Source organism: Lipotes vexillifer, unplaced genomic scaffold (genome assembly GCF_000442215.2).
Source record: "Lipotes vexillifer unplaced genomic scaffold, Lipotes_vexillifer_v1.1 scaffold69, whole genome shotgun sequence".
Lineage (NCBI taxonomy): Eukaryota > Metazoa > Chordata > Mammalia > Artiodactyla > Lipotidae > Lipotes > Lipotes vexillifer.
In genome coordinates this window covers 3,617,103-3,628,255 of record NW_006790942.1, presented here as the reverse complement: position 1 = coordinate 3,628,255, position 11,153 = coordinate 3,617,103, and the positions used below count along the sequence as shown (strand labels likewise).

At 43.8% G+C, this 11,153-nt stretch overlaps 1 pseudogene across 1 annotated transcript; it reads left to right on the top strand.

The window, feature by feature from the left end:
* The first annotated feature begins 9,550 nt into the window (after positions 1 to 9,550).
* Positions 9,551 to 10,103, top strand: LOC103073057 (EKC/KEOPS complex subunit TPRKB pseudogene; annotated as a pseudogene). Its single transcript, XR_457084.1, has one exon. The product of XR_457084.1 is annotated as an EKC/KEOPS complex subunit TPRKB pseudogene (transcript).
* Positions 10,104 to 11,153: the final 1,050 nt, after the last annotated feature.

Here is an 11,153-nt window from a genome sequence, read left to right as displayed (position 1 = left end):
TCCCAAAGTGGCCGTACCTTTTTGCATTTCCACCAGCAATGTATGAAGGTTCCAGTTTCTCCACATCCTTGCCAACACTTGGTATTATCAATTTGTTTGATTTTAGCCATTCTAGTAGGTGTATAGTCATCTATTCTTATTCACCCTACCCCCTTCCCCAGCCCTAGGCAACCACTAACCTGTTATCTATCTCTGTCACAATCTGCTTATTAGTACAAATGGAATTATAAAATATGTGGTCCTTTGTGATTGGCTTCTTACATTTAGCATCATGTTTTCAAGGTTCATTCATGTTTTAGCATGAATCAGTACTTTATCTCTTTTTATTGCAGAATAATATCCCATTGTTTGTATACCACATTTTATGTATTCATGGACATTTGGGTTGTTTCCACTTAGTGACCATTACAATGCTGCTATAAGCATTCATGTACAAGGTCTGTGCAATGTCTGTTTTCATTTTTCTCTAGGAGTGGAATTGCAGGATCATTTGGTAACTCTATGTTTAATTGTTTGAGGAACTACCAAATTGTTTTCTGAAGTGGCTGCACCATTTTATATTCTCACCAGCAGTGTATGAGGGTTTCAACTTCTCGGAATCCTCATCAACACTTATTATCTGTCTTCTTGATTATTCCTATCCTAGAAGCTGTGAAGAGATATCTCACTGTAGTTTTGATTTGCATTTCCCTAATGACTAGTGATACTGAGCATCTTTTTATGTACTTGTTGGCCATTTGTGTATCTTCTTTGGAGAAGGTTCTATTCAGATTCTTTGGCCATATTTTAATTGGGTTGTCTTTTTATTATTTTTTAAATTTATTCTTTTACCGTGGTACAATACACATGACATAAAATTTACCATTTTAACCTTTTTAAACCATACAGTTCTGTGGCATTAAGTACAAAGTGTCGTGCAACCATCACCCTTAACCATCGCCAGAAATTTTTCATCTTCCCCAACTGAAACTGTACCCATTCAACAATAACTGCCCATTCTCCCCTTCCCCTCCCCACTGGAAACCACAATTCTGCTTAAAGTCTTTATAAATTTGACTACTTTAGGTACCTCATATAAGTGGAATCATACAGTATTTGTCCTTTTTGCAACTGGCTTATTTCACTTAGTGTAGTATCTTCAAAGTTCATTCACGTTGAAGCATCTATCAGAATTTTCTTTCTAAGGCTGAATAAAATTTCATTGTATGCATACACCACATTTTGTTTCTCCACTCATCTGTCCATGGACACTTGGATTGCTTCCACTTTTTGGCTATTGTGAATAATGCCGCTATGAACACGGTTGCACAAGTATCTCTTCAAGTCCCTGCTTTCAAGCCCCTGTTCTTTGGGGATATACCCAGAAGTGGAATTGCTGAATCATATTGTAATTCTTTGTTTAATTTTTTGAGGAATCACCATGCCATTTTCCACAGTGGCTGCACCATTTTATACTCCCCCCAACAATGCACAAGTGTTCCAGTTTCTCCACATCTTCACCAACTCTTGTTATTTTCTCAGTTTGTTTTGTCTGATTGTTTTTTTATAATAGCCATCCTAATGAGTATGAATTGGTATCTCATTATAGTTTTGATTTGCACTTCCTAATGATTAGTAATATTGAGCATCTTTTCTGTGCTTATCAGCCATTTGTGTTTTTTTAAAATATCTATTCAAATCCTTTGTTCCTGTTTAAAATTGGATCATTTGGGTTTCTTGCTACTTTCTTTTGATTATTGAGTTGTAAGGGTTCTTTAAATATTCTAGAGTCAAGTCCCTTATCAGATATATGATTTGCAAACATTTTCTTCCATTCTTTTGGTTGCTTTTTACTATCTGGAGTCCTTTATTCAAAGTGTCCTGTGAAGTAAAAAAAAAATTTAATTTTTATGAAGTCCAGTTTATCTTTTTTTTCCATTGGCTGCTTGTGCTTTTGGTGCCATATGTAAGAACTAGTGCAGAATCCGAGGTCACAAAGATTTATACCTATGTTTTCTTCTAATTGTTTATAGTTTCAGTTCTTACATTTAGGTCTTTGATCAATTTTGAATTTTTTTTTTATATGGCACGTGGTAAGGGTCCAACCTGATTCTTTGGCATGTGAATATCCAGTTTTCTCAACACCACTTGCTGAAAATACTATACTTCCCCACTGAAGTCCACTTGCACACTTGCACACTTGCACACTTGTCAAAAATCAGCTGACTATAAATATGAGGGCTTGTTTCTGGACTCTCAGTTTTATTCTGTTGATCTATTATGTCCAGCCTTATGCCAGTACCACACTATCTTGATTGCTGTTGTTCTGTAGGAAGTTTTGAAATTGGGAAGTGTGAATCCTCCAACTTTGTACTTTTTCCAGGATTGTTTTGGTTTCTCTTGGTCCCTTGAATTTCCATATGAATTTTAGGATCAGCTGATAATTTTTTTCTAATAAGCCAGCTGGGATTTAATAGGAATTGAGTTGAACCTGTAGGTCAATTTGGGCAGTATTGCTATCTTAGCAACAGTAAGTCTTCCAATCCATGAACATGGGATATCTTTTCATTTATTTAAAACTTAAAAAAAATTTTAACAATGTTCTGTAGTTTTCAGGGTACAAGTTTTGCACTGCTTTCATTATTTCTAAATATTTTATTCCTTTTTTTGAAGCTATTCTAAATGGAATCATTTTCTTAATTCCAGTTTAATTCCATGCTACTCTTAACCACAGCAGACCCAATAACTGGGCTTCGTTTCTTGATTAAGAAAGAAAGTTTCAGATGAAGAATCTCAATTCATTCTGAAATGCTTATGTCTGGACCCAAGGATAAAGTTACAAATTGATTCAATGTGTTTTAAAGACCTCAGATGATAAGACTAAAACACATCTGGACACCCTAAGTACATGCATCTAATATTCAGATTGAGAAGGAACAGAAATAGGAATACACTAGCATGATGGTACAGCTTCCTGGAAGTGCAGCTGTAGTAGCTACAGACATGAGAGAGGTCATGAGGTCACAGGGATGGCACAGCAGCCATCCCACAGACTTTCCCACAGTGGTACCCCAGTGACCTTGGGCAAGGGTTTCACCTCTGTACCCCCTCAGTGTGCACATCTTTAAAATGGGAATAATAACACTGTTTGCAGAGTGGTCTCCAAATTGGGGTGTCCATACCCCATTAGTACACAAACTACCATCACGCAAAAAGGAAACATAAGAACTTCTATTTGTTTATTCACGTCACTCCTCTCATTTGTATTCTTATTTATGCTTTATAAGTGTACATAATATAACGGGATGGTGGTGTATTTGCATATTTTACATTGAATTAGCAAACACAATTTGTTGGTTCATGCTCAAACAGTTTTTTACTGATGGAGACTCTTGCCTTAGAGCCAGTGCTCAGCAAACGTTAGCTATCATCAAAATAATATTTATAATTGTCATAATATCATTGTAAGTCTAAAAGGATTCATTACACTATTTTGATTTATTTTCTTGCCACCATTGATGAGATTGCGAAATGCACAAAAGTCAAAGATCAAAATTATCAGAATGAATTACACAGCAACTCAACCATGAATAAATAATTTTTTATTATTATAATTTAAAAGTATAGGAAAATATTAAGGTCAAGAAAGAAGGAAAATAGATTTTAAATTTCATGTCCTTCATGTGTAAACAGTAAGCCCCCTAAAAAATATTTCCGACTGGACTAGAGTTAGGGTGTGCAGAATTTTTTTTTTTTTTTTTTTTCTGATTTTTAAATCTCTACTCATGTCAAACATAGGAGCCCCAAATTGTGGGAATTCCAGACATATCTCAGTTCTCCAAAGCAGCCAGGTCCAAGGTTTGGGCGTCTAATCTGGGAACGTCCTTTTCCAGCTGGGCCAGCTTCCCTGCCATTCTTCACAAGGACTGTGTGTATGGCACCAGACTTACTTTCCCAGAAGTGCTTCTGGGACCTCGGTCTGCACAAAGGGGCTGTTAAATGTGCTTCCCTCCTGCTGGCTCAGCTGACTCCCGTGCCTCAGGTCACACACAGCTCCTCGTTCCTATCAACTTTTCCCAAAGGAGCCCTGGGCTTCTGCAGGAGCCAGCACTTCCCTGGAACAGGAAGTTCTATTTACACTGTCTTGGAGCCCGGTGCTCATCCATAAAAGGGAAAAGAGTCTTTTAGGAAAAGGGCAGGGTGCTTGGAAACTCTTTAAAAGTGAAAGCTTTGCAACCGGTTTCTGTTGTTTTACACTGTTGGTTGATACAATTTTTCAGAATATAAAAATACGTGCTCTTTGGACTAGTTGAACCGTAAATCTGAAAGCTGACATGACAATAAACAAAAAATATGGGGAGAATGTCATGCGAACCCTCCAGAGTATACACCTAGAACAGTTCTTTCTTTCTTTCTTTTTTTTAAAATTAATTTTTATTTTTGGCTGCGTTGGGCCTTCGTTGCTGCATGCGGGCTTTCTCTAGTTGTGGCGAATGGGGGCTACTCTTCATTGTGGTACACGAGTTTCTCATTGCAGTGGCTTCTCTTGTTGCGGAGCACGGGCTTTAGGTGCGTGGGCCCCAGTAGTTGTGGCACGCGGCCTCAGTAGTTGTGGCTCGCGGGCTCTAGAACGCAGTCTCAGTAGTTGTGGCACATGGGCTTAGTTGCCCTGCGGCATGTGGGATCTTCCCGGACCGGGGCTTGAACCCGTGTCCCCTGCATCGGCAGATGTATTCTTAACCACTGTGCCACCAGGGAAGTCCCTAGAGCAGTTATTTCTTCCTTTAGCCTTCCAGAACATAATTCCAGTTTATATGTGAATTATTCAATCATACTTTAAATGAGGAAGAAAGGCTACTAGACTTTGTTATATCATGATGTTCAGTCTATGGATGGTCGTTACCAGTTTTCCATGCTGGTGTCAAACATGTAAGTAGTCTTCCATCAGCTGATAGACACACTTAATGAGTGATCTGAATCCCCCAATTCAGCAAAAGGTATGCCAGGAAAAGAATGCATTGGGAGAGGGGGACTTTAGGAATCAGAGCTCTTAGGGTATTTCATAATGGTCAATAATTATTTAATTATAATTTAACTTATTAAAAATAATTAACCAGACTATTAATAGTAATTGTGAACAATTATTATGAATCGTTACAAAGCATTAAGTGCTTTACACATATAAACTCATTTAACCCTCATGATAACCTTGTGAATTATATACTATAAGAATTAAGGCTAAGTAACTTGGTTAAAGTCATGGTAAGTAGTGAAGCCAGGACATAAACCCTGGGTACCTAGTCCCATAGAGTGGTGCCCTAACCATTATGCTCCACTGCCTCTTGCACTCTGTGCCTGACCGTGTTCTAAGCAGTTTAGATACATTAGCACTTTAAATTTAAACAACACCAATAATGTGGTAGTTTTCATGAGAGAACATTCAGTCATTCTTCATTTATTCAGCACCTGCTAACACCTAGGACCACACCTAGATTGAATGCAGCGATTCTGATGTCCTTGGGGCTGGAGAAAGAGGCTAAGAGGCCGGCATCCTCTGTGTGAGCCCCTCTGCATTCCTGGTGAGAGATGTGTCCATCTATCCATCTATCCACCTATCCATCTTTCCATCTTTCCATCTATCCATCTAACCATCTATCCATCTATCCACCTACCCATCTTTCCATCTTTCCATCTATCCATCTAACCATCTATCCATCTAACCATCTGTCCATCTGTCCATCTTTCCATCTACCCATCTATCCATCTAACCATCTATCTGTCTATCCATCTATCCATCTTCCATCTTTCCATCTATACATCTAATCATCTATCCATCTAACCATCTGTCCATCTGTCCATCTTTCCATCTACCCATCTATCCATCTACCCATCTATCTGTCTATCCATCTATCCATCTTTCCAGCCCCATCTCCCCCACCTCCATCATCACCTCCTCCCCAGGCTTCTGCACAAGGTTCCCTGCATGAATCTGGGCACATGTTTTCACCGGCTGGAACGTGCTCCTTGACTTTCAGCCACTCCACTTCACCCCTCAAACCCCAGCTTGGGCATCACCTTTCCGGACCCCTGCAGAGAGCGTTCATCTTCTTTCTTGCTTTGTGCCCCCTGGGCCCTGCCGGCCTCACCAACTGCTGGTAGCGATGTATCACCATTGCCTTTTCACAGGGCCAACCTGCAGGTCTGGAGAACAGAGCTGGGTCGTATGGAACCATGAAGTTCCGCTACTGAACCCAGCGCCGCACAGAGTACGCAGTCAGTAAATGTGGAGTTGGTCTGTTAAACTGATTCTATCATCTTCTTTGGAAGTTACTTTCTCCAAACCTGCAGGACTCTGGAGAAATTGTGTCATGAAGAGAAGCAACCAGTAGGCCAATAGCTGAGAGATGCAAGGTTGAAGGGTGGTTTTCGTTTCTTGCTTTTCTAGCCGCCGCTACTATTGTGTAGATGACACAGGTCGAGGGTGGAAGGGCCTGGGTAGAGGGGAAGGAGGGGAGGATGAAGGCGATAGCTGAGAGCCTAAAGTTTGGGAGAAAACAGTAAGTAATTTCCTCCCTTCGTTATCAAGTTTCTCAAATGAGTTGTCTGTAGCTGTCTTGTTTTCTTCACCTTCTAGCACCTTCCATGTGGCTTTCTCAGGGGTCACCAATGACCTCCACATGGCTGCCACCGTAAACCACTTCTCTGTATCTTCGGGACCAGAGCAGGATTAAAGTAATTCTTCTTTAGAGGAGGAACGGCCACTCGGTTGTATCAAGAGGAGAGGAAAACTGGGACAGATGCAGGTGACGGTACAGATTTGGCGGCCCAAAATCCAAGAGATCTTGTCTGATATTTCTATGTTTCATGAAACAAAAATGAAAACCAAAGTCAATGAAGGAGAGGTGGGGCATATTTGAGGTTGAAGGAAATGATAGAAAATGTTTGAAAAGTTTTCTCGGAGGCTGGAGTGTAAGCAGATCACAGAAGCATGGTGAGATTGCCAGCAAAAGGAGCCCCCCTGAGGTTGGTGGTCCAGGGTGCGTAGTGATACCAGTGTGCATGGCTGGGGACCTTTCCTCCAGCAGTGACCAGCTGCCAGGTGCAAGGACAGATGGTGAGTATAGTCGGCTTCATCCCACCTCAACTTTGCCAGGCATGTGCAAGAAAGAAAAGGGCACGTGAGCTTAGAGCCTGCAAGAAAGTGGTGGCTGGAGGAGCCACAGCATCCGACCTGAGGAGCGAACCACGAACAGGAAGATGGCGCAGAGGCGTGGATGGCGCCCCGCGGTCAAAGGACGGTGCTGGCGGGAATCTCTGCCCAAGAAGCGGTAGGAACAGGCTTTGTGACCAGCAAGGAGGATGTCTGAATTCGTGATTTTGGAGGTGGAGCAGTTTCAAGAGATAATGTGGTTCAGACTTCACATTCTGCACCGTGAGAACAGGAAGCCGTGAACATTAGAGAATAAGGTCACTGGGTCACGGAGCTAAGAGGTCACGGGGTCAGATGTGTCAGAACGAAGGCAAACGGCAGGATGAGGTGGAAGAAGCAGGTCCCGAGTCTCTCATGAAGGGCAGTGAGTGGCCAGGAGAGGCCTCAGCCGAGCCCTCCGTCCTAACGCTCAGTTGTTTGGGCAGTGGGGGCAGGTGCAGGCTGACCTTGACATTGCCTCGGTTGTCCATTTCCCTCTGAGAGCGCCTCTACGCGTCCAAGGCGGTGAGAGAGTCGGTAGCCAAGCTCACCTCTTGCCTTCCACATTCAGGCTTTATCTACTCTTCTTTTTTTGTTTTGTTTCTTTTTTCTTCTGCAGTACGCGGGCCTCTCACTGTCGTGGCCTCTCCCGTTGCTGAGCACAGGCTCCGGACGCGCAGGCGCGTCCCGGACCGGGGCTCGAACCCGCGTCCCCTGCATCGGCAGGCGGACTCTCAACCACTGCGCCACCAGGGAAGCCCTTTATCTACTCTTTTTTTTTTTTTTTCTTTTTGCTTCTGCGGTCCGCGGGCCTCTCACTGCTGTGGCCTCTCCCATTTGCGGAGCACAGGCTCCGGCCGCGCAGGCTCAGCGGCCATGGCTCACGGGCCCAGCCGCTCCGCGGCCTGTGGGATCTTCCCGAAACGGGGCACGAACCCGCGTCTCCTGCATCGGCAGGCGGACTCTCAAGCACTGCGCCACCAGGGAAGCCCCTACTCTTTTAATCTGCCTCTTGAAACCTTCTTAGCTATGAGAATCTGCTGTTCAAGTTAAAGGGAGGAATAAAAGTATAAAAAAATAAATAAATAATGTAAGTGGCACAGCATTTCCTGTTTAAAATTAGAAAAGCCACTGCTTCTCAAACTAGATGTGTCTGCAGCCAAAAAAAAATGGGGTCATATAAATTTCGAAGAAAAATGGGCAGTGGATTTTGCTCGTGCGAGAGTGAGCTTGGTGGTGCAGGGGGAGAGGGGGAAGCTCCACGGGGAGGCGCATAAGACAGACTGCCCTCTCCTGAGCACACCGTGTCCTCTGGAAGCCCGCTGGAGTGATCGGGCTGCTCATGGCACTGTACCATTTCCTAGCCCGCATCAAGCAGCCTGGAGTGAGTCCAGGTTTAACTGAGGAGGCTGAAGAACGTTTTTTATTTGATATCATATCACTTTAGGATCAGGCAACTCCCAAACAGATTTCCTCTGTGATGAAATACCTTTTTTCCTTTAAAAAGTTGCAATTTCTTAGTAAAGATTACTCAGCTAGTCCTTACCATAACCCATGAAGACAATATGTATTTTTAGTTTTTGTCTTAACAGCAAGGAAACTCACTCAAAGATGGAAAATGATTTCACTAAGGCCATCCAGTGAGTCAGGCCCAGCACCGAGCTGGACAAATTAGGCATCCCAGGTCTCAGCTATCAAACTTCTAGGTCCTGCTAATAATCTGAGACAAAAGAGAAGCACTCTTACGGCATCTTTGGAAAGTAATTTTTTTTTTTTTTTTTTTTTTTTTGGCGGTGCGCGGCCTCTCACTGTTGTGGCCTCTCCCGTTGTGGAGCACAGGCTCCGGACGCGCAGGCTCAGCGGCCATGGCTCACGGGCCCAGCTGCTCCGCGGCATGTGGGATCTTCCCGGACCGGGGCACGAACCCGCGTCCCCTGCATCGGCAGGCGGACTGTCAACCACTGCGCCACCAGGGAAGCCCTGGAAAGTAATTTTAATGCCAAGTTTTGTGATTAGACTACGTGGCACCCTTTCCCGTGGAAAAGCTCTGGTCAGCACCCTGGTAAGGAGGACAGGACAGGAGGGGACAGGTGTGACGAACAGAGCACAACACACAGGATGCAGTAGCTGCTCGATAAAAAAGGGCCCCTGGCAGTCCCGGCACCCATTTTCTAGACAACGGATGTGATTCTCGGCGTCCTCGTTTATCAAGCGCCTCCCGAGGCCCGGCCCTGGGATGCAGCTCGGCAATGATCGGCTTAGTCTCTCCCTCATGTATCAGCTGACGATACATCATCCTGATAAGGCCCCGACTCACCAAAGTTGTGACAGAGGAGCTCGTAGAATAGGGAGCTAGTCCTGGGTTCTGGGCGCACCGAATCCTGCTTATCGATGAAATGCAGTTAACACATCAGCTGGACCTATTTCCCGAATACAGGGTGACCCTTCTGTTATTTAAAGATGTAAAAAATGCTGGAGACTTGAGAAAAAAGACCATGGAAGGTGCCACTGATGGCTCATTAATAAATCCTACAGTGACTGTCGATCCATTTCAGATACTTGTGGCAAACAAAGCAGTTCACCTCTACAAACTGGGAAAAATGAAGACAAGAACTCTATCTACTGAAATTATTTTCAATCTTTCCCCAAATAACAATATTTCAGAGGCCTTGAAAAAATCTGGTATCTCGGCAAATGACACTTCAGTTCTGATTGCTTATAGTGAAGGGGGAGGAAAACAAATAAATCAAGAATTTACCTAACGTCTCGGGTAGAAGGTCATCAAGTCTCTCTCAAAAATCTCCCTGAAATAACAAATATTACGCAAGTCAAAAGGATGTATAAACTATCTTCCACAAGAAGAAAGTATTGGGACATTATTGGATGGTATCATTTGTAGAATGTCAACAAAAGATGTTTTGTGAAATGACAGAAATATTAAAATTGTTCAGCAATTATAAAAAAAAAAAAAAGGCCCCCTGCTGCTGCCCTGCCCACCAGTCTCTCTCCTCCCGTGGCGTCCCCCGCAGCGAGGCTGGACTCCAGGGGTGACAGTCCCCCCCACCCAGTCTTTCTTCAACACTGACCTGACCTCATCCTGGTCCAGCTCCTATGCAGCAACGAGCGAGCCAAGCATCCGGGCTGTGCTTTATCAGTCTCCACACTGAGGCCCCTACCCACATGTGTATTTTTCTCCTAACTACACATGTGAGAATCTAGATCTGCCTAAGGGGCTTAGTTATTAATTCACTCAGAAAAACGAAAACAAAAAACTACCTTTGTCAACAGAGCACTGTGATATGAAGAGGCTGAATTTCCCAAGCTCTGCCCAAACCAGCAGCATCTCACACACAGCTAGAAAGTCTGCCTCAGATTAAATGTCACTGATCATTGCTGAAGGGGTTCTAATCCTTCTCATTTCTTTTTTTAAATCCTTTTTTTGGGGGGGCCACGCGGCATGTGGGATCTTAATTCCCCAACCAGGGATCGAACCCGTGCCCCCTGGATTGGAAGCATGGAGTCTTACCCGCTGGACCGCCAGGGAAGTCCTGTAAATTCTATTTTAACGGCACACACATCTCTCTAGGTCAGACTCTTACAGATGCTGTGACAATGGCAATATGTGTATAATGAAGATATTCCCCAAGTTATTTTGTGGCCTATTTCTTTTAAATGAGGTATTAGTGCTTTCATTCTCTGCCATGTTGTTTAGAAATAGGATTGTGGGCTTCCCTGGTGGCGCAGTGGTTGGGAGTCCGCCTGCCGATGCAGGGGACGCGGGTTCGTGCCCCGGTCCGGGAAGATCCCACATGCCGCGGAGCGGCTGGGCCCGTGAGCCATGGCCGCTGAGCCTGCGCGTCCGGAGCCTGTGCTCCGCAAATGGGAGAGGCCACGACAGTGAGAGGCCCGCATAACGCAAGAAAAAAAAAAAAAAAAGAAATAGGATTGTATCTGTGCCTCTTTTTAAAGTTCACTAGGTCTCTTG